This window comes from Cydia strobilella, chromosome 6 (assembly GCF_947568885.1).
Source record: "Cydia strobilella chromosome 6, ilCydStro3.1, whole genome shotgun sequence".
In the NCBI taxonomy this organism is placed as follows: Eukaryota; Metazoa; Arthropoda; class Insecta; order Lepidoptera; family Tortricidae; genus Cydia; species Cydia strobilella.
In genome coordinates this window covers 20,115,833-20,140,219 of record NC_086046.1, presented here as the reverse complement: position 1 = coordinate 20,140,219, position 24,387 = coordinate 20,115,833, and the positions used below count along the sequence as shown (strand labels likewise).

At 36.5% G+C, this 24,387-nt stretch overlaps 1 protein-coding gene and 1 long non-coding RNA gene across 11 annotated transcripts in view; one reads left to right on the top strand and one right to left on the bottom strand.

The window, feature by feature from the left end:
* Window positions 1-24,387, bottom strand: part of LOC134742269 (disintegrin and metalloproteinase domain-containing protein 11) — a 784,213-nt gene that overhangs the window by 618,256 nt on the left and 141,570 nt on the right. The window contains exon 1 of one of the 10 annotated variants that reach the window (XM_063675311.1): window positions 456-676. The exons of the other annotated variants lie outside the window; for them this stretch is intronic. The gene's annotated coding sequence lies outside the window, so the exon portion shown is untranslated. Of the gene's footprint in view, window positions 1-455; window positions 677-24,387 lie in introns of those variants that run through there. 10 annotated transcript variants of the gene reach the window in all.
* LOC134742286 (uncharacterized) overlaps window positions 1-24,387 on the top strand; it is a 529,938-nt gene that overhangs the window by 422,089 nt on the left and 83,462 nt on the right. The gene's annotated exons all lie outside the window — the stretch shown is intronic.

Below are 24,387 nucleotides of genomic sequence, written 5' to 3'. Positions count from 1 at the left end.
ATTTCAATATTAATAACCCTGAAACGTAAATAACACGTAAATTTAAAAACACCAGTAAAAACATCAATCTTTGCCAACTTCAAAAGTAATTAAAACTAAACTAAAAATTAAAACTAAGTCCCAACTAAATCAGCGTCCCATTTTTCCTGCGCCGTCTAAACGGCCATAATTATGTAACCCTGCTGCTGGCGTAGCACTAATTGCAACGCGTAGACCCGCTACGGCAAAGAGCGTAGGTTAATTGCTACGCTTTCTGCGGTCCTAGTACTCTCAGCTTAGCTTGATGGAAACTCGTTTGCCTTTTTAGTTTTTTAATATATTTTTTAATATTATTATTGTTTACACTAAAAGTGCAATTATTGCAAAAGTTTAACGTACGTTTCTTTTTTTATCATTAGAAATTAATCGTACTTACCGCGCACTTAACTAAAACTAACTTAAAATTCACTACTCACCGATGATCACTATAAAACCATAAATCGAACATTATATATCATTATCCTCACTAAAGTTATATGTCCGATTCAAGCACTCACTGTGAATCCATCGCGAGTGATTCGTCCGTCATAAGGGAGGCATGACGCACAGGCACGCGCGCCGCGGCCAACCGCCGACTGCTTTGAGCAGGGAGTGTTGCTAGTCCCGCAAAACTTCTACCATTTTCTACTATTACGAAAAAAAAAATGGAAACCATAGTAGTTCATAGTAGTTTTATGTGGCGATTCGAAATATATTAAAAACACATTTATTTATTTATTTATTTATTTATAGCTAACAATAGTCGATATTTTTCTAATAAAAAACTTCAAAATTTTTTTTTATGAATTTTAGTTTTATCAATTTATAGTTGAACTTTAAACAGATTTTTTTTGTAATAGATTTCATACGTAAATAAAAAAATACCGGGAATGTTTTCCCCACAACAGGGTGGAAGCCTCGTACGCATGCGCGCGGCCCCACCCTTCCCGGGGCGAGCCTAGACCTATTTGATATTTTTAAACTTTCACGGACAAGTGTAGTACAAATAAAATTCGCAACACACGTTGATTTCACAAAGCGACGCAATATAGTAAGACATAAGTGAATTTTGTGAAAAAAGTTGAGCGCCATTCAACTTCGCTCGGTGCACGCGAGTGCTAAGATTCGACTTTGCATTTTAAATTAGGTGAACATGACGCGCTGTATACTGAGAGTAGTTAACATTCAAAGCAATATGTCGTTTGTTTATACGGTTTTCATATTTTGCAACAAGTTTTGTGTCAATTTTGGGATTCCGTATGGGAATACATTGACGGTCTGTTGTTCTAAAACAAATTTTTCCACCGAGTGAAACAAAAATTTTCACCACAACAACGCGAAGAAAATACTAACTAAAATATCAAACAAAATCAAATCAAATCCAAATGTACCTTATTATCGTAATCGTAATCGTTTATTGCAGACAAATAGTCCATATTATTTATTATAAAATCATCATTTAAAAGCCAATTCTACCAGCCAACACCAGTCAAAATAATTTTTTATTTTTTTTGCATCAGTCTACTTTGCCACACATGCGGATAAAATGCTACTTTTTCATCAGGCCTCTCAACATGCCAATCGTGCAATCGCTTACGCTCCGTAGCGAACAAAACACAACTGTCACAGTCACACTGATATGGAAGAGTGATAGAGAGGCAAAGCGATTCGATGGCGAAGCGATAGCGATTGTCACCTGGTTTTGAACAATTAAATGAGCCTTTACCAGCTGGAACTGGTGGGCGAGCCCAACATCATCGGCGAGAGCAAGGCTGCTCGGCTTCGCTAGCTCGGCCACGTGGAGAGGATGGGAGAGGATCGTGCGGCCAAGAGAGCTTATCTGGGGCGACCAACTGGGAGACGTCCGGTCGGAAGGCCTGGGTACCGGTGGATCGATGAGGTCCAGAAGGACCTATGTGACATCCAGGCGGCTGAATGGCGTCGGGTCGCACAGGATAGGAACGAATGGCGAAACCTAGTATCGGAGGCCAAGATCCACTTCGGGTCGCTGAGCCAGCGAAGTAAGTAAGTAACTTTACCAGCTGGTGTAGTGAAAAATATTATGTAAGTTCAAACAAATAATTCACATCAACCGACAACGATATAACTAATGTGTATGATTATCATGTCCTTTTAGGAAATAAAATGCGGTACAAAAACAGGCGGAAAAAGATTCCTTCTCCAGTCGCACGTGAACCGTCATAAATAATGCTTTTTACCGTGTACCTGCGTTTCGGTATAGGCTGGATAAATCAAACCTTTATAAAAAGGTATGCGATCTTACGAGCAGCTATGCTTTGATATAAATACTGGAACCAGTACCGTGAAATGCGCCTACTTTGATCCCAAATTAGAAATTTATTTTTGATTTTAAAATTATTATATTGAGGTAAGCATGTTGTTATGATATAATAATAATAATAGAAGATATACAGTGTGGAAAAAAATTATGGGCCTGGAGGGAAAGTGTCTTCAAAAGCTTAAGTTTCATTTTACTTAAAGGAAACATTCTTTTCTATTTAAAAAGAAATAAAACAGCATTAAATGATTTTTTTAAAATTCGCTTGGCTCGCTCGGGAATCGAAACGACTAAAAATTCCATAAAATAAACACTTGCTATTTTATTGTACTAGTCGACACAGTTAATGTTAATGATAACATTTCTCCAAGAAATATTAGGTCTTACACTCGTCTGTCGTAAAAAATATCCATAAAATCGAATGAATACTGACTACGCTCACAGTACTCCTTGTTTTGCCCCCATGTACAAAACTCTCCATGTATGTCGAGCATTAGGCAGAAATTTGAGAGAACCCAACCACTGGCCACTTTGCCATGCATTGAAGCTTTCAGTCACTGAAAGGTAAATCTGTGCGCATATACGTAGCTAGGTACTTAGCTTACAGCATGTCACAAGGCATACGGGCCAATTCGAGCAATGATCTAGATAGCAACTAGATATCTACTAGATATGAAACAGAAACGATAACGAGATATTTAAGAAAGTCATGTCAAATTTGACATTTCCGCGATTCCGAATTTCCTCTTGAACGATCTCCTTAAGATTTGCTTAAGATATTACTTAGACTACTAGATATCTAATGGATATCCCAAAACGTCACAATAATTGTAGCGTGAAATGACAATTGGTTTCTCGAATCGAACTGCAAAAGTTAAGTTGAGAACCAAACTATAACGTATCTATTAGATCTCATATTTTCTCGTATCTAGTAATTATCACGTTTGAATTGACCGGTAAGACAGAAATTTGAGAGAACACAACCACTGGCCACTTTGCCATGCATTGAAGCTTTCAGTCTCTGAAGGGTAAATCTGTGCGCATATACGTAGCTACTTAGCTAACAGAATGTCACAAGGCTGTGACGTCTGACAAGCCCTTTCTGACCCTGACCCACTGTCGTCAGCAGCGCGGTTTGTGGTCAACGTTTTACATTTATATTAAGTTAAGTTTGAGGGCGCTTTAGGTCATAATTACTTACAAATAAATTTATACTTTTATTTTTTCGAAACAATTACTTATATACAATGGAGAGGAATGAAATGTTTTGTTTTCAAAATAAAAGGATATTTTTAATTACTTGTAAGTAGGATCTGCAATAAACTAGTTATTATCGGAGGATTCTGCAAAAAAGGAGTGTACAGGTTTTCAAAGGGTCGGCAACGCGTATGTAACAAGGGAATTGCAGGCATCCAAAGACCACGGTGATCGCTTACCATCAGGCGGGCCCTATGTTCGTTTGCCACCGACGTGTTATTAAAAAACCGGCCAAGTACGTGTCGGACTCGCGTTCCAAGGATTCCGTACATTACACAATTTTTAACAATGTATTTTTTTATGTGAAACGTGAGTGAAATGTCTTTAAAAAACCCGTAGGGGTCGGATCAAAACTAAATAATTAAGTCCGACTCACGCTTGACTGCACATTTTAATAGGTTTTCCTGTCATCTATAGGTAAAGAACTTTTTTTTTTTTCAAAGTCTAAGGCTCAATTTTAGGAATAGTCATTTTTTGGATATTTTCTTAAATAACTTCTAAACTATTTATTTTAAAATTATAAAAAAATATATTTGAGATTCTCAAAAATTTACCCTCCAAAAAGGGCCCCCATGTTTAAAATTAATTTATTTACGTTACATATCTGTCTTTGGGTCACAAACTTACATAATTATGTGTACCAAAATTAAACATAATTGGTCCAGTAGTTTCGGAAAAAATAGGCTGTGAAAGACGGACAGACAGACGCACGAGTGATCCTATAAGGGTTCCGTTTTCTCCTTTTAAGCTACGGAACCCTAAAAAATGTGACATTTAACATTATAAAATTAAGTGGAATAGTAAGTACGAATCAGCTGCTGGTTGTGACATATTGACAGTATCAAATAAAACATGTGGATCATTATTTATAACCTAATAACAACCAAATTACGCGCTTCAAAACCAAATTACTCCAATATTGCATCACAAACAAATTAAATCGGCTATGTGCAATAAAATTTCAATTAGCTATTCAAAGCGCGTTTCCAAACTGTATGTTGTAGCAATATCAGGCACATATTACGTAATACCTGTTCATCGTGTGATTACATACTGTATTGGTGGCAATATATGCAGCATTATACTCCTAGCATTAGGTAAATGTCCAAAAGTTATTACAAACGTTTCAATATTATCAATGCACCAGTTATTAAACACGAGATTATATTGGACATTAAGCTAGAATCACATTGGCAATAAACATACATTATTTAATTTAAAACATACATAACATACATTAATAAATTTAGTTAAGAAATTATTACTGTCACTATGTAGATGTAGTGACAAAAATTGAGAAAGGTATGTTGAGATGGTTTGGACACGTGGAAAGAATGAGTGAAAGAAGGCTAACAAAGAGAGTGTATAAGGGAGAGGTAGAAACGGGAGTTGGAAGGGGCAGACCTCGGCGGACTTTCTCTGATCAGATCGGGGAAATCCTGAAGAAAGGCCAGGTCAAGAGCACCCTAAACCGGCGAGCGTGTATGAGGAATGTTATGAAAGTGAAGGAAGCGAAAGAGGTATGTCAGGATCGCAGCAAGTGGAAATCCGTGGTCTCTGCCTACCCCTCCGGGAAATAGGCGTGATTATATGTATGTATGTATGTATGTACTGTCACTAATATAGTTTTTTTAAGTTTTATTGTAAGTACTAACATTTTATGAGTCATGAGCTCGAAATAAACGATAATTTAATTTTAATTTAATTATTGATATACTGTGAATTGCCTCATATGAAAATTCAATGGACTGATCATTTAACTAACTATTTATTATTAATAATAATAACTTAGTGGAACTGCTGATTAAATTAAATTTGAATAAAATCAAACAGTTGCGGAATGCAGGGCTTAGTAGGTACTTTTATGAATACGAATATTTATTAAATATTCTGCATTACATTTAGAGAAAACATTATTTATGTAAACAGAAAAATATATCGTTGCAAAGTAAATTAAACGCACTTTCCATTAATACTAATATCAAATAAGTAGTGCAATTACGCTAGATTCACGAAATTTATGAAAAAGTTATGATTTTTTCGACGGCGTATATGACTTAAAAGTGTACCATTTACTTTTTTTCTAAAATCCATCAACTTATAGGTTATTTCTACTCAGAATCACGAGGACTATCGATTTAAATAGAAAAAAAATGTGTCCCCAAAAAAAATTCAGTTTTGTAACGCATTTTCACATACATTTTGTATGGACCGTTACAAAACTGACACCCAAAATTTGTATGAAAAACTGGGGACACTTTTTTTCTTTGTCCCATTCAATAGTACTCGTGATTCTGAGCCTAAGTAACCCAAAAGTTGATGGTTTTTCGAAAAAAAGTAAACGGTACCATTTTTTCTGGAAACCCCTATGTATGAAAATTCAAGGGTAGCACCAGTGTATTAGCCTATAAATATCAAGTTTCTTGAAGCCTCGGAACATCCCTGCAAGGATCTAAAGTCAAACCGCGGTCATTAGAGATATTGTTATTAGTATATTAAAGCTAACAAAATATTTGCTCCCAATATTATTATTATTTGTCCCATTTCGCCTTTTATAAATATACTTAGGTTACATTACAATTAATAATAACGTTGTCTGGAAGAGATCACTTTTAGCGATAAGACCACCTGTTGTTACCTAGTTTAAACCGTATTTCATTTTCTGTGTATTTCTAACTGTACGGTGCGCAATAAATAATATTTACTTACCGGTAACTTATAAAATCGTATTAATATTCCTTGCTATTTTCACTGTAAACACATCAATAATTCATCTCTAATCCAAACTAAATCCGAAAATTTCAGCTCCATAATGAACCAGAAACAAGCCAATAATCCTCAACCGAACGAATAAATTAACAATACCCATAAAAGAGCCGTTCCATACATCGAGTTAATAAATCCAAAAAATGCTCAAAGAGCACCACAATGGCGTAAAAGTGCGCGTTAAATCAATTCAGCGATGTAAAACGATGTGTAACATAACATGGAGTTGTCTCCCTCTACCCCCTACCAATGCCTGGAGAGGGAGGGAGCCAGTGGGAGTCACCCACGTTCATGCAGGAAACTGTTATGCCAATTGTTTTAATTGTTATAGCTTTATGATCTGGTATTGTCCAGTTGAAAAAATATGTTTGTATGTCAAATGACGGTTTAATTTGCTTGACGTATTTATTTTGTTGCAGAATATTTTTTTGTCAGATTTCGATAAAAATTTGTGGATAGTATTTTCGTATTTCAACAGTAAATTACATGCAATTTAACCGACTTCAATTTCATAGAAGGAGGAGGTTCTGTATTCGGTTGTGGCTATGTTTTTTTTTTGTATGTTCACCAATTAGTCCGAGACCCGTGGTCCAATTTGAGTAATTCTTTTTTTTATTCGAAAGAAGGTACTTCCAAGGTGGTCCCACATTAATCTGGTGCTGTTCTGATGATGGGATCCATGAGGAATTGAGGGAACTCCTCATTTTGTAAAGGCACGTGTATAGTGATTTCGGTGTTACCCAAAGTAACTCAAGCACCTCCCGAAAACCACCAATTTGATGTACTGCAACTGTAGCCTTACCACGTACTAATATGCAAATACGAGCGAGATGCATAGAAAGTAAGTTACGCACACGCTAGCGAATATATCAATGTCAAACTCGTGACAAGGCTACTGATGATGAAGACCACGGACGAAACGTAGAATTTCCCTCGTATGTGAAATGATTTTTAATGTAGGTAGTTTTGGAAACTGAGGCTGAGGGGTGAGAGGTAGTTGTGAGAGGTAAAGGTAGAGGGTGGTTGTTGGGGGTTTGAGGTAGGGGGTTGAGAGGTTGGGGTTTGACGAGTCAGGGTTTACGAGATTAGGGGGTTTATAGACATAGAGCTGATTAATATTTTATTTTATCCTTTTGAGGTCGATTTTGTTTTTTTTTGTAAAAAGCTTTTTCACGGGACAATTTTTAGGGTTCCGTACCTAAAGGGTAAAAACGGGACCCTATTACTAAGACTCCGCTGTCCGTCTGTCTGTCTGTCTGTCACCAGGCTGTATCTCATGAACCCTGATTGTTAGACAGTTGAAATTTTCATAGATGATGTATTTCTGTTGCCGCTATAACAACAAATACTAAAAACAGAATAATATAAATATTTAAGTGGGGCTCCCATACAACAAACGTGATTTTTTTGCTGTTTTTTTTTTCTGTAATGGTACGGAACCCTTCGTGCGCGAGTCCAATTCGCACTTGGCCGGTTTTTTATTGATTTCGTTTTTGTTACGCCCAAAATGAGAGCTCTTCAAACCAACAACAAAAACTGATATTAAATGGATTTAAATTTGCATAACAATACAAAATACTTAGTAAAAAACGTTTCTTCAGTTAACACCGAGTTTATTATAATAATCCTTTAATGTTTCGTTTACACATGTACCACCATTGATCGTCCAGACAAGAGAGAGAGATCTAATATTGCTAATCCTATAGTTACACAGTTCATTATAATCTGACAGCGTCTGTACTCAGAAACGACGCTCGTTGTCCCCCCACTCCCGTATGCATTGGGTCATTATAAGCAGTCTGTAGTTGCGTTCTGTTACAAGCATACATTACTACATCATCCCCCTTTTACAAAAAATAAAAAATAAAATCATAAGCTAAGTAGACCAACAAAACAGTCTTACAAACTCAAATCATCCTTAACTTAAGTTACAGCAAAGAAATGCAATGCTCCCGCACTACACACTCACAACAAACACAGTAACACCGAATTATTGAGGTCGAACATGAAATGAAGTTCTAGTATATCTAGAACCATAACTATCTTCTATATTATGAGATCTAAAATTATTATTACTAACAATTTTACCCAACAACCATTTCTTAGAACTAGGGTCTATTTTAAACCAAACATTTTGGCCTACTTGAAAATGAGGCTTCTCTTTAGTGTTTTTATTATAATTAGTTATGTTTCTATTCCTAACTTTATCAAATTCCATCTTAGTATTATAATTTAACTTTGGTTTCAAATATGTATAAGTACAAGGTAATTTTGTTTTTAAATTCCTATTCATCATTAATTGAGAAGGTGTAAAATGTGTGCCCGATACAGGAGATGATCTATATTTTAACAAAGCCATTCTATAGTCTGTTTTATCTTCATTACATTTTGTTAACATTTTTTTAGCAATTTGCACCCCTCGTTCTGCCATACCATTGGACTGTGCATATCTTGGACTTGAGTAAATGAATTTAAAACCCCATTCACTCGCAAACTGTTTGCATTGAAGTGAATCAAATGGAACATGATCCGCTACTATTTCCAATGGTATGCCAAAACAACTGAAAACATCTGTTAACACATTAATTATGCACTGAGAGGACTTATTTGAAATGGGTTTAATATCTAACCATTTCGACATGTAATCATAAATAACTAGATAACTTTTCCTCTTAAACTCCATTATATCAATTCCAATTTTTACAAATGGTAAGGATGGTACATCATGACATAATAATGGTTCTTTTATATTATTATTTTGATACATTTGACAGATGAAACATTGTTTAACAAATGATTCAATGTGAGCATCCATTTGTGGCCAATAATATAAACCCCTAACAGTTTGCTTCATCTTGGTTATTCCTAAATGACCTTCATGTAACCTTTTTAAAATTGTTAATCTTAGTGACTTTGGAACAATTAATCTGTCATTCATAAAGAGCAATTTCTGATCTATAGTAACTTCATGTCTCAATTTAAAAAAATGTTTTACAGTATCTGGTACCATATTAATAGTCTCTGGCCATCCTTCCTGTGTGTACAACAACAATGTTGTTAAAGTGTCATCTTTTGAAGTTTCTTCAATTAATTCTTGTTTCTGTTCATCGGTACATTGTAAATAATTTCCTAATCCAATACAATGTATAACTTCAAACATGTATGATTGATCTTCATCTACTTCATTTAAATAACTACGTGACAACAAATCTGCAATATGCATCAAGCGGCCTTTTAAATATTTAAAATCAATATCGTATTTTAATAATTTTAGTTTAAGTCTTTGTAATCTAGCCGAAGGGATTTCATGTATTCCTTTCTTTAATAAAGTTTCCAACGGTTTATGATCATTAAGGACAGTACATTTTTTTCCATAAATGTAATAATGAAACTTTTTCGTGGCCCAAACTACACTCAACAATTCTTTCTCAATCTGTGAAAAATTTTTTTCTGCACTGGTAAGACTTCTTGATGCATAACATACTGGCTTGCCCTGCTGCATTAAGCAGCAACCTAAGCCGTCCTTACTAGAGTCACATTGTATTGTTACAGGTAGGGAAACATTAAAATTTTTTAATACAGGTGCCGAACTTATGCATTTTTTTATATCACAGAAAACATTTTCATGTATTTCTGTCCAAAGCCAACCCACATGTTTCTTCATTAATGCTTGTAAAGGTGCTACCAAATCTGCCAGATTACTAATAAAATTTCTTAAATAATTTACCATGCCCAAAAAAGATTGCAGTTCAGTTTTATTTGAAGGGCTTTTAATATTTAATAATGCTCTTATTCTTTCTGGATCAATTTTCATTCCCTCTTTTGAAAATACATGACCGAAATATTTGACCTCGTTTACTTTATGTTGAAATTTTCTTTTATTAAATTTTACATTGCTTACTCGGGCTCTTTCAAAAACTCGTTCTAATATTTTATCATGTTCGTCTTCATTATCAGCACAAATCAACAGATCATCACAGTATATGACCACACCAGGAATGTCACCAAAAGTTTGTTCGCTATATTTTTGAAAAATTTCAGGAGCTACAGACAAACCGAAAGGTAATCTTAAAAATTTATAACAACCAAAAGGACTACTAAAAGTACACAGATCTGTTGAGTTATTTGTTAATCTAATGTTATAAAAGCCATCTGACAGATCAAGTACCGAAAATACTGATTTGTTACTTAACTTTGTAAGCATTTCCTCTAATGTTGGTATGAGATGATACTCCCTTATTAATACCTTATTTAATTCCTGTGGGTCGAGGCAGATTCTTAAATTACCATCACTTTTCTCAATTATTACAAGATTACTTACAAAGGATTTCGGATGTTCGACTTTCTCAATAATTCGCTGTTCTTGTAGACTCTTTAATTTACAAGCCAGACGCTCCCTTATTGTATGAGGAACTCGCCGAGGTGGCTTTACTACCGCCTGTGCGCCTGGTTGAATGTGTAGTTCGAGAGGTACCTTAAATTCTCCGACTCCCTGGAAAAGTGACAAATTTTTATTAACTATAGCCTCCTTGTTATTAATATTAATACTGTTAATGCTACTATTCTGTAGTAAATTTAATTCAATTAATGAGTTTAAACCCAAAATTGGTTTCACATTTTTCTTAATTATTATGAACTCAGTGTCAACCTTTTCATATTTATTTACCCCAGTTTTCAATGTTATTTTCCCTAGTGGCTTAAGCTTATTACCCCCAAATACTTCTAATATTATATTTGTCTCAGACCACTTAGGATTTTCATCATTGACAATATTTTTTAAATCATTTAATGAGATGACATTTACCTGAGCCCCTGTGTCACATTTAAAAGTCAATTGTTTATTTTCAATGTGCAAGTTTGACAACCATTCATTATTATTAATGTTACTAGTACTTCCTATAGAGTGAACCAACTTAACTAGTCACAAATCATGTACTAGGTTATTATCCTCAGTATGCTCTACTTCAATTGAAGTTACATTTTTATTTTTGCAACCCTTAGCAAAGTGATTTAATTTTTTACACTTATGACATGTTTGGCCAAACGCTGGACATTCAGCTGGTCCATGTTCTAGATTACATTTCAGACACCTATAAAATTTACTACTATACTTCATGTTTTTCTTAGAATTATTAAAATACTTAGCTTCACGCTTTGGCTGACTTGACACAAGATCAACCGACACAGGTTCTTGCTTCCGGATCACCTCTGCATGTTCCTTCGACAGCTCAGCGACCCTGCACTTGTCCACCGCTTGTTCTAAAGTAAGGTCTTGTTTTTCCAATAATTTCTGTTGCAGCTTTCTGTCCCTGATGCCCATGACAATTCGGTCCCTCAGCATTCTATCTTCCAGGTCCTTGAAATTACAATTTTTTACTAATTTTCTGATAGCGATGTAGAAGTTGTCAAAAGTCTCGCCATCTTCTTGTTTTCTGCTATTGAATTTAAATGTGTTAATGAGTTCATTTTGCTTGGGTTCAAAGTATTGGTCGAACAATTTGAGCAGATCATCAAATTTAGGGGTATCTTCAGAGTCTTTTATTAAGTTATAATACAGTTCCAGCCCTTCTTGTCCGATACAATTCAACAAAATTGCCGACTTTCTTGCTTCATTCACGTTTGTTAATCCAGCGGCCGTAATAAAAATCTTAAGCTGTTGCTTGAAATTCGTCCACTTTAGCAACATATCACCAACTGAATCCAATTGCAGCGGTGCAGGCATTTTAAATTCTATACCCGACATAATTGTTTCTTCTGTGCCTTCCTTGTTCTCCGTTTTGTATTAATTTATTATTCACAATAAATCTTAATATGTTCGATTGACGGCTGCGCCATGTAATGTTTAGTAATAAAACGTTTCTTCAGTTAACACCGAGTTTATTATAATAATCCTTTAATGTTTCGTTTACACATGTACCACCATTGATCGTCCAGACAAGAGAGAGAGATCTAATATTGCTAATCCTATAGTTACACAGTTCATTATAATCTGACAGCGTCTGTACTCAGAAACGACGCTCGTTGTCCCCCCACTCCCGTATGCATTGGGTCATTATAAGCAGTCTGTAGTTGCGTTCTGTTACAAGCATACATTACTACAAATTTTAGCTGTCAAAACAACGCTTATAAGTCCGATGAAAGATAAACAAACTGAACCCTAAGAGAAACGTCAATATTAGTGATATAATAGTGCCTGCGGCAACAATGAACCCCACGAACTCTGGCTTTACAGTCAAACAATTCGACTCCTACTAAGTCAATGGGCCAACTATTGGTATGTTGTACCAAAGATAGATATAACTCCGTAATAGATGGATACAGTCTAAGGAAAAAACGTGCCTAGAAAATCAAGAAAATTTGATTCTCGATCTCGAGCTTTGGCCTACTGTCGTATAGAAGGCGTTGGCGGTTTTGTTTGTTATTTAACAATTTTAACGCATATCAGTGAAAGAACATGGGTCAAAATCATAAAAAAAATTAATGCAAATAAATAAAATCATTTATCCATATTTAAATACATTTTATCGTATTTTTATTTATTTTATTCATTAAGAAAACTTACAGCTGAAGTAACACGTTAGGTAATAACATAGAAGCAGTGAGCCAATTACAAGTTTCCACAGATAGAAACTGCGTGAAGTGCATGTCTTCATTTTTAGTTTTAAAGTGTGTCGATAGATGGCAGTGAATTTACTGTGGTTACAAAATCTACTATGACAGTACCGCTCTATCTTATTATATCCTCTTTGGTTGCACTTATGGATTTTCTATTTAAACGGTAATACAATTTTCTTGTAAGTAAGTATATTGTTTTCAAGGGCGCTGGTGGCCTAGTGGTAAGAGCGTGCGACTGGCAATTCGAGTTCAAACCCCCGCTCGTACCAAATCTGCTAAAGACGCCGGTTCGAATCCGGCCTTCACCACTGGGGGGCTTCGTCACTTTTTCTTTAATATGACATCTATTTCAGTTTATTACAAACAACAAGTTTTTTTAGGACGCGTACAATTTTGTGAACATATTCAACAATCTAGAATGAATTCCAAATACAAAAACCGAACAACAGATTTTGGGTCTCAAGATGTCATTAAGACAAGTTGTTCCTAAAATATCAAAAAGAAATAGCATTCGGCTTCTGTTTGGTCGTGGTCTGGTCGATATTTAGTATATTTTAATGCCAGCCATTCGGCGATTTGTAGCAGAATTTTAAATTCTCGTTTACCTGACGTGATCATAAAGAGGTTTACGATGTTTTGCCCGAGCAGTACGCCCGGTAAACTTTATTATAGTTCTAACTTCAAGTTTCAAGTGGGGTAAAATGGTTAAAAGAACGTGACTACAGAAATATTGGTTCTCCGTTATTTTAAATGGGAAGTAAAAATAACCGTTACCTATTTATGATCAATACTAAGTGTGGGATGAAAGTCATGTGGCGAGAAAGGTATTAAGAATAAATGTGGAGGGAGGTACGAGGAGAGGAAAACCGAGGAAAAGGTGGATGGACTGTGTGAAAAATGATATGAAACTAACGCAAGTGAATGATGAGATGACGGGTGACAGAGAAGTATGGAAGAAAAAGAAATGCTGCGCCGACCCCAAGTGAATGGGACAAGGGCAAGCGAATGATGATGGGTAAGTGTGGCATAGGGATAAGTGTGACTGGCCTTCACAAGGTGGCTTATTAACTCAATACTATTAAATTTAATGGCAAATGTATGAACTCGCAATAAACCATAGATCATTAGCGAACCCCACTTTCTCGCACTAGTGCTTTTTGTTTTCAATTTTTTAATAATTAAACTTATTTGCCATGATATGTTTTTTTATTTACTCGCACAATGCATAGTAAAACATTGTATGATACACGTGCGTAAAGATGATTTCCGCACTTGTTTCATAAATAGCTATTATCGAGAGATAAGTAAAATATTAGCGGCGAGGGCACATATTTTTTTTCGGAGTGATTATTTCCAAAAATATGAACTATATCAAGAAATGGTTTTAGGAGTCCCTTATTTGCTTTGAAAGACCTATACAACGATATCCCACACTATTGGGTCAAAGCAAAAAAATCCAAACAAATCATTTTATATGGGAGGTTTTTTTAGTTTATATTTTACCGTTCTGTCGCAATGCATGATTTATGTATCCATGCCAAATTGCAGCTTTCTAGCACTAACGATCACGGAGCAAAGCCTCGGACAGAAAGACATGGCGAAACTATAAGGGTTTCTAGGTGACTACGGAACCCTAAAAAGCAAAATTTATTTACGGAATGCAGCCCCGCGTAACGTACTGAAAATTCCCAATAACTCTTACTCATAAGTAAATCGATAGCAACATTAAAATTCAGGCGCTCCGGGTCGTTTGCAAGCGGACCCTTTGTTTTCAGTTATCATTTTTCGAGCTCGTAATTTTTCATTTAAATTTCAAATTTCTCGATTGGTTCGGGGAAATAATGTTTTTCAGGGAAATAAAATGGGGGCAGGTGGTTTGAGATTATCACTTAAGTTTTCGTTTAAAATATGAGGAAAATGGTGGTTTATGAATTGTACAATAAAATTATGGTGACAACGAAATGATTTAGAAAAAGGATTCAGCAATGTGTACTTTTTTTTTTGTGTCCATAAAATTTACGTGTTAATAAGACACTGTTTAATTTTCACAATTCTAACAGCAGAAAGCTTAAATAAATATCGGTTTCTTTCTTTAATACATTCCTCAATTCTATTGATAGGAATTTAAATTAAATTTTCGGGGCAGTATCAAGCACCTCTGTATGTTATTTGAGAAATTGGATTTGTTTCAGATTCGCAGAATTATTTGAAGACTATTAATTTGAAAATGTTATATTGTATTACTTGGTATTTCAAGGGTTTACAACGAAATGGTTCCGCCTCAGCATAATGCTAACCCGAAAGTCAGCGCTATTCTTCCGGCGAGAGCCGATATACCTTTTTCAATATTTTAATTGAACAAAATGTGGCGGTTCCCTGAGCCAGAAGGCGAAAAATCTCCTTTATGATCTTGTTTTTCTAAGAGGCGTTGATATTCGTAGACGTGGAAAAAATATATGTAATTCTTGACTATATTATCTTTAATAACATAGCTTCCGATACACGAATTATGACACTTCGTTTGATACAATTACTTAATTCCCAAAGTAACCTCTAACTCGGACTTTAAATCAAACTGTACTCGGTTATTTATAAACAAAAAAAGAATCATAACTTAAATAGTAATTTCATAGCTTTCGAATTTTTCGATTCGATTCGACAATTCGACAAATTTCGATCAAAATGGACACTTGGCGCGTATGATATTTCCCGTTCTTTCTTGCGAAATGTGACAGTGACAAACCGATAGAACGCCCTTATGCTACAAATAACTATGTAAATCCTCTAAACAGCGCCCCCATAACATAAAAGCTGATTATCCATCGTTTCCAGTGCATTGAGCAAGTCAACGGTCGAGTCCAGTGACTGCGTCGAGTCACTGCCCTTAGCGCAATTAACTCGATACGTTCAACAAATAATTGGCCAAGTCATATCTCACACACTGTAATCTTATATTACACAGAGATATAACGTAAATTAATAAATTAAAGGAAAAATTAAAAAAATTACACCGGCAGGACTCGAACCTGCGACCATTGGAACACCGGTCCGATCGCTGCTGCCGGAGGCCTGCCGGAGGTGTACATTTTTAAATTTTTCCTTTATTTTATAAATTTGGAGTAACGCTCGCAGACGTTTCTGCTTCATAAAAAAATTGATATATAGTTTGTCAAAGAACTGTCTCATTTCAAACATAGACAGAGATAATCATACTATCTTAGTTCGTTATAATGCGCGCAGCGACATAGACGCATTGATATGTAATTAAATTATTAATTGCGAAATTAGCGCGGCTCGGCCGCCGCTCGGAAATTTACGCGATGAATGACTCCGAACAGACTCAACCCATCGTGAATGAGTTCCTCGCCTTCCTGCAACTAAAAAACAAGCTGGTGCAGGAAGGAACGATGGATGCGGTGACTGCTGTCCAGATGAATTCGCGTGCGTCGAGTTTCACCGTGGAAGACATCTGTGCAGCGAAGCGAGTTTTGTGCCAGTCCCTTGGGATCATCGGCACATATGTACCTCACCGGAGAGGAGACGAAGCCGGGGAGAAGTCCCTTGAGGACATAAAGAAAATCCTGAGTGAAAACAAGGATCGGATTCCGGAGTTTGTGGCGACGGGTGCCCCTATCCTTCCGTCGTGTGCTCCGGATAATTTCGACGTTCGCCTCTTGTTTAAGGAAATCGTGGCACTAAATACAAGATTAGCCGAAGTTATTATGAAGTTTGAAGCTAGCCTAGTCACTATCGCCGAGTTACGTGACGAAATTACATGTTTGCGGAATGCTCCAACTCGGTCGGCGGTTTCAAATTTCAAGAGCGATTATCGACCTGACACTGGTGTCGAGTCGGTTAGTTTACGTGCTGCTGACACTGTAAAAAGTGTCGCACGCGCCGCTACACCGCCCGCGCACCCCCCGCGCATGCGACCGCCTCCTGTCTCCTCCAAGTCACGTCAGCGTGCTTATGCTGACGTCGCCGGTCAGTCTGTCGCAGCTAACCGGGTCAACGCGCCTTCTAAGGCGTGTAAATCACGGGCTCCCCTTTTAGAGAAGTCCTCCCGCGCCAATGTGGATAAGGAGGGATTCACACTGGTGGAAAGGAAGAGAAAGGCAAGCAGGTCGCCCCGTAAGACTCTGTGTGGCACTGCGGAGCCGGTTAATTCCGGTCTACGGATTGCAACACCGAGTAAGGCGCTCTACGTGTCTCGACTGCATTACTCCGCCGGAGCCGACGAGGTGGTGGAGTACATCCGCCGGAAGACTGGCTACACGCTGAGGGTGCACCAGCTACAGTCGCGTCACTAGGTATGTGCACTTCAGTTCATTTGTGGTGCGCGTGCCGCGGCCGCTGCAGGACACCATCGCTAGCGCGGACTTCTGGCCGAAAGGTGTGGTGTTTCGGCGGTTCCGGGGCAACTTGCCGAATTCTACACCAAGTCAGACGACGCAACGGAGCCACGCTGTTATGTCGTCGCCCAAATCTTAAATACTTAAATTGTATTGTATCTTTGTATTTTTATTTGTTTTGTAGTTCGCAGTGCCTTAGTAGTAATACTGTAATGCTGTGTAACTAATTTGAATAATAAATAAAAAATAATAATAAATAATAATCTTTGTCTTACACTAGTACTAGCACCCAAAAGAAAAGGATGAGTATAGTTTTTTTGGTTCTTATTTACTGCCAATTTGGTTTGACCAACTATAAGTAACTTAGTTACGAATGAGTACTCTATACCTCTGTACACGTACCATGAGTCACTGACAGTGTCAAAAATACGCTAACGTCTCCGTAATTTAATTTCTATACATCTCGCTCGCACTAATAAGCGAGTACGGGCGAGATGCATAGAAAGTAAGTTACGTCCTCGATAGCGTTTATGTCAGTGCCAAACTGGTGATAGCCACACTGGCGTCGAATGATGGTAATGCTATGTAATAGAGTAGCTACTAAAAATGAACTGTCATGTCAGCTGTCACATAAAATATTTTTGCATTATATGGACATTTAGCACCACAGAAATAAATATACCATAGAAGACGCAAATGCATCTACTTCGCATGTCCGAACCCCGACCAAGCGTCGAGGTTGACCGTCACTCTTTACAGTCCACGCGCGTCAGTTGTTGCAGCCGTCCGTCCGTGAAAACTTAAAAAAATGCTTCGTTGCATGATAATTAACTGCTACAGCCCAAAAATTGCGAGCACCCAAAGGCAAGAACATATTTCCTATCAAAGATAAGTAATTTTTAAATTATATTATGCGTAAATTTTGTATGAAAAAGTCAGCGCGCTTGGTTTCAATACAAATCGTGGTATTTGCGTCATCTAGCGTATATATTATATTAAATCTGTGCACGTTAATTTATTTAGATGTTAGTGTGGGTAGCACCCATCCCACATCCTACGTAGACACACTGGCAACCGTCCCACCTCCAACGGACGGATGTAAAGCGGGCGGAGCGGCGGAAAGCGCCGAAATTTTGAAACGCAATAAATATATAAGCCTCGGTACCATTTTGGAGTTGAAACTAGGTCCATGGCGCGCAGATGTTTTTTTGCAGGCGCGAAGCGTCTGGTTGACGTAACTGGTGGCCGAAGAGCTGGCGGCTTCCTCGCACAACGTATCAGCATTGCGATATAACGAGGAAATGCCGCCAGCATCCTTGGTACAATGCCTCAAGGGCCTATTTTAGATTTAAACTAGTTATTAATTTAGTTTAGTATTTGTATTGTAGTACTTCTGTATATTTAATAATGTAAATACATGTTTTACATTATTTAATATACAGTATAGTGTAGTTTCGAGAACAAGTCTTTATTAAGTATGAGTATTTATATTTAAGTAATGTTATTAATAGAAGTCTGTATGTTAAATTATGGCGGCCTAGTGGTAAGAGCGTGCGACTTGCAATCCTAAGGTCGCGGGTTCAAACCCCGGCTCGTACCAATGAGTTTTTTGGAACTTAATATGTACGAAATATCATTTGATATTTACCAGTCCCTTTTCGGTGAAGGAAAACATCGTGAGGAAACCGGACTAATCCCAACAAGGCCTAGTTTCCCCTCTGGGTTGGAAGGTCAGATAGCAGTCGCTTTCGTTAAAACTAGTGCCTACACCAATTCTTGGGATTAGTTGCCAAGCGGACCCCAGGCTCCCATTAGCCAGTGCAAAAATGCCGGAACAACGCGAGGAAGATGATGATGATGATGTCAAATTATGCTATTTTTGCGTCAACGGCATGATATACGGGCCCTGCTCATCATCAAAATGTACCGTACATATATGAATACCTACTCGCTCAATAATTACTTACTGCACAATCGATAGAGCGGGGGCACGACAGCGGAAATCGAATCGAGCACCCGTCCCGAGCCGAGGGATTGGAAAACGTGCCACGGTCAGGCCCCTATTCCACAACGGTGACAGGTGCGACAATTGTCACAAAATATGACATATGTAGAATTATCGATTAATTACAAGGGCCCTGACACTCTTTGATAGAGAAAGGTAGTCTTATTGCGACTCCTATAAGAGGAAAGAGAAAATAGTGCCATGCTTTGTCTTTATCACCGACCGGGCATTTTTGCATGGTCGGGTTATGGCATCATAGCAAGGCGATGGCGAAATACCGAAATTTTTATAAATTTACTCTTATGAGTGAAAGAGAAAAAGGATTATGATGCCATATATGAAACTGTCAATACATGAATATGTCTTTCTCTTACCCCGGTCGCTCGGTTTCATGTCACGCATTTAACTGATTTGCAAGACCGAAGTGATCCCATAATCCTGTTTGTCAAAACAAAGTTTTGCACAAAACACTAAAAAAATAAAAATTATTTAATTCAGATTTCAAAATCCATACTATATCTATGGTTAATTATAAAATAGTTATAGTCACCTGTCGCTTGACAATTGTCGCTCGACATAATAATATGTCACTGATAATTGTAGCCGTGGTGAAATAGGGGCCAGGTCTAGTGCGGTCATTTAAAATGCTAGGGAAAATTGTCAAAATGCTAACGGTACCTAATTATGACTGGTTATTTATCTTCGTATTTTTGGACCCAGTCAAAGGCAGCATAAGGGGCCCACTAACTATCAGACCGCCGGACGATATCGGCCTGACAGTTAGAAGAAAAATTTGACAGTTCCGAACAACTGACAGGCCGATATCGTCCAGCGGACTGATAGTTAGTGGGCCACTTTACACACTCACAGGCTGAGAGACACTCAGAGATAGGCTTAGTGCCCAGTGCTCCCAAGCGGGAGCAGATATAGTTAAATTACCCCCATAAGTTAGTAGTGCCAAATGGTATCATATTTATATGTTTTTTTTTTATTTCGCTTTGTGTGACTTAAACAAACCTAAATAGAAAATCTATGTTTTTGAAGATCATGCAAGTGAGATCTAGAATGGGTTAAACATAAAAAAAACCGGCCAAGTGCGAGTCGGACTCGCCCACCGAGGGTTCCGTATTTTTTAGTATTTGTTGTTATAGCGGCAACAGAAATACATCATCTGTGAAAATTTGAACTGTCTAGCTATCACGGTTCGTGAGATCAGCCTGGTGACAGACAGACGGACAGAGGACAGCGGAGTCTTAGTAATAGGGTCCCGTTTTTACCCTTTAGGTACGGAATCCTAAAAATGAATGAAATGGGTTCTACGACGGAAAATTATGAATCGAAATATATGACTCGACAGTGGAATTGACATTTTGGTTGAAATTAAGTTCGTGAATCAGGCATTAGGACAATGCAACTGTAGTTTTAGTATATGGGATATAAAAACACAGGTTTAATATCAAATTAATTCTAGAATTCCTACAAGTATAATAAAAAAGTATTAGGCCCTCTGGCCGCTGTACTACAAGTATAACGCAGTACGCCAGTTGAATGTCATGTCGTGATATTTCGCGACACGGGGCCCGCAATACCCGACGCCGCTCGACCCAGTTGTGTCGCGACATTGTACACACTACGATTTCGAATATTTAGTAAAACTTGTCAAAGAATAGTATTCAATGACGCATTTATAGTTAAATATATTAATAACGGGTCACTCACGTATTTTAAGTCGAAAAACGCGCGCTACGTGTGGAGTGAAACATGTCGAGCGTTTTTTATATTATATATTTAATGCATTTATAGTTGGGCAAACCAAATAGTCATTAAATAAGAACAAAAAAAACTATACTCATTCTTTTCTTTTTGGGTGCTAGTACTAGTGTAAGACAAAGAAAGTACGATTCTCTCTATGTTTGAAATGAGACAATCTATTGACAAAGTATAGTTTATGAAATCAATAAAAAAGTATTAATTCTGTCTTCGCAAGTTGATTTAAGAATGTACTCTCACGCTCAAAATGTCGGGAGAAATGAGTAAATATTACGCGATGTAATTTATATACCTAATTTTATCTTAAAATGTACGAAATATATTCAAACTATGAAAATGTGCTATAAGCACTCTTAGCACATATCGCCCGCACTGAAATTTATGAAGTTACCCGCGACATGCACGGGAGGGATTGAGATCAAAAGCCCTGGTTTCATTGCACCTAAACATAATAAAGCCATTGTCTTTATTTGACCTAAATTTTAAAATAACAGTCCCAAAATGCGTGCATGTCATTTATTTCCATCTTAAAATAGCCGAATATTAATACTTACTGCTTTAATTAATATCGTCTAAGTGTCAATAAAACTTAATGTTAAAAATTACGTTTCTACAAATACCGAATTGCTGATAGGACTACTTTTTTAACACAAAACTACTTTTTTTTTACTTTTTTATATTATTTATTTATTTTATTTATTGGAGAAACAACAGAAGTATGCAACAGGATAATAGGTTACATAGGTTACATATAGGTATATGTAGCAAGTTCAAACATGTCTTATAAGCAATTTTAAAACCTTTATCACATTTAACAATATTTTTTATTGGTCTGCTAGAATTAAAGACAACAACAGGTAGGTAGGTTAACACAGCAGACATTGATGTAGGTAATTTGAGATGTATTGTGCACAAGACGTCGATTTGAAGTTTAGGCGTTTTGAGAAAAAAATATTAGGCATTCTGGTATTTAGGCATTTTGACACAATATTAGGCATTCCGTTTTGACTTCTGGAAATTGACTTTCACTTACACTTAGATACATTTGCTCATCCATTAAGAAAATATGGATTCAAACCAACTTCACAGGCCAGGCCCCTGCCAGTCTTCTTTAAATAAATTTGAAATCGTTCACTCAAGCTTATTTTTAATTTTCTTTAAGAATATTTACATAATTAAATAGTTTGTTATACCTAATTTTGGGCAGTATTTTAGAATAAAGCAGATAATTCGCAGATGGTGTGCAAAAAGATAATAAACATTAATTTATCTTGAACTAAGTAACCTTGTTAGATATTAAACCGTTTTATCATAAGTTAATGTTTTCATTAAACGAAAACAATTTATTGAAGTAATTTTTTAGAAACTAGCATTTGTTTGAGACTTCGTCTGCGTAAAACTTGTTAATTAATTACATTCACGAATAAAATAATCTCCCCATTTCACTCACCTTGGGGATGGTGTGGCCTTACGTACGTTACGTACGTTAATTCTTTTTTATACCACGTCGGTGGCAATCAAGCATACGGCCCGCCTGATGGTAACCAGTTACCGAAGCCTATGGACGCCTGCAACACCAGAGATATTACACGCGCGTTGCCGGTTAATACTGAAGACGATACAAACGTAGTCCCCATTTTCCTCTCTGAATATTGACCATATTAAAAATATTTTAGAAGAATTTATTGTATATTCACCATATGCCCCTTCGTTTGACTTTTTTCGAGTGTTTGGTTATTATAATAGTTATGGGCGAAAAACAATTTTTTAAAAGCTAACTTTTTACAATGCCTAATTAAGAATCTAAAAAAAAACGAAGGGGCATAGCTGTAGTTAATACATATTAAATTGCGTAAAAATATTTTATATTATGATTCCAGAGAGGAAAACGGGAATTACGTTTGTATAGAGAAGTGGTCACGTGACGTCGTCCCTTTCGACCGTCGGTCGTCCGATTCGGGAAATGAATTAGAGATTCACTAGATATGAAATAATAAAGATATGTGACGTCCAACGGGTAAAGGTACCTTATTGGTTATTGGCGCTTACGCTATTATTAACGCCGCTTCAATTAATATTTTTATTATTAATATTTTAATTAATTTGCGACGCTATGCAACGTAAGCGCCAGCCGCCATAAGGTACCTTTACCCGTGGGACGTCAAATATCTTTACTATTTCATATCTAGTGAATTTCTAATTCATTTCCCGAATCGCGCCGTATGGTTTGTCAAACTGTGCTGTAGTTTTTTTTTTCATAAGGTACAATCAATGTACGGGTAAAATAAACTATAACCACCCACACATCAAAACTTGCCGAGAAAAATTTAATTTTGATTTGTTAAAATAAACATTCAAAATACAATGAAACGGGAGCTTTTTATATAGACCAGCGGTGGAACAAAAATGGGTTTTGATAATATTAAAGTTTTTTCTTTTTCGATATGTCATTGTTAGCATGTTAAATAAGACTTTCGTAAAAAGTTAGAAATTTATAGGGTGAGCGTTCGGATATATTGAAATATTTTAATTTCTGCTAATAACTTTGTAAATATAGAATTAAAGTTACAAAAAACTTAAACATATTCAATACCACTTTAATTTATACACAATATTCGGTTTTTAGAAATCTGGAACATGTGCTTTCTGGTGAACTTAAAACCATGAATTATTTTGTAAATAAATAATTAGAGTAGCTGATATTGCAAAATTACGATATTATGGATCAGCTTATTATACTTGTAAAAAATTAGAAATGTAGACAATGTGCTTCTCTAGATATTGATTTCTGGTTAAGCAGTATAGCCAATATTGAATTAAAGTTTGTAGAGTTAATATTAAACGGTCATGACAATGATCTTAGTTCCCACACAAAAGATTAGAAATATAAAATTTGTGCGTCACTAAATACTGATACGTATGCATTCCGTGCTTATATTTACGTTACATTTCAAACGCGCGGCATGGTTGCGCGCGCCGCGCTGTGCGCCGCCGAGGCAGCGATCAAACTGTATTGATATATAGGTAGATCAACGGTATATAGATCAACGGGCTAGCGGGTAACCTAACCTTGCTAGACGCGTGCAAAATAATAATTCACAAAATTCAAAAAAATGTTCTAAAAGCAATCTGTATTTTTAACAGGTTAAAATTAAGTATCTAAATAGTCATAAAAATAATAAACCAGAACATTTGGTCGTGTCGTGTCTTTAACCTTGCCAGGCGATCTAAAAAGTATGGCACTTACTTGCACGCAAAATTAAGTTTGTTTACTATACAAATTGTATGCATTACAAAGTTATCTT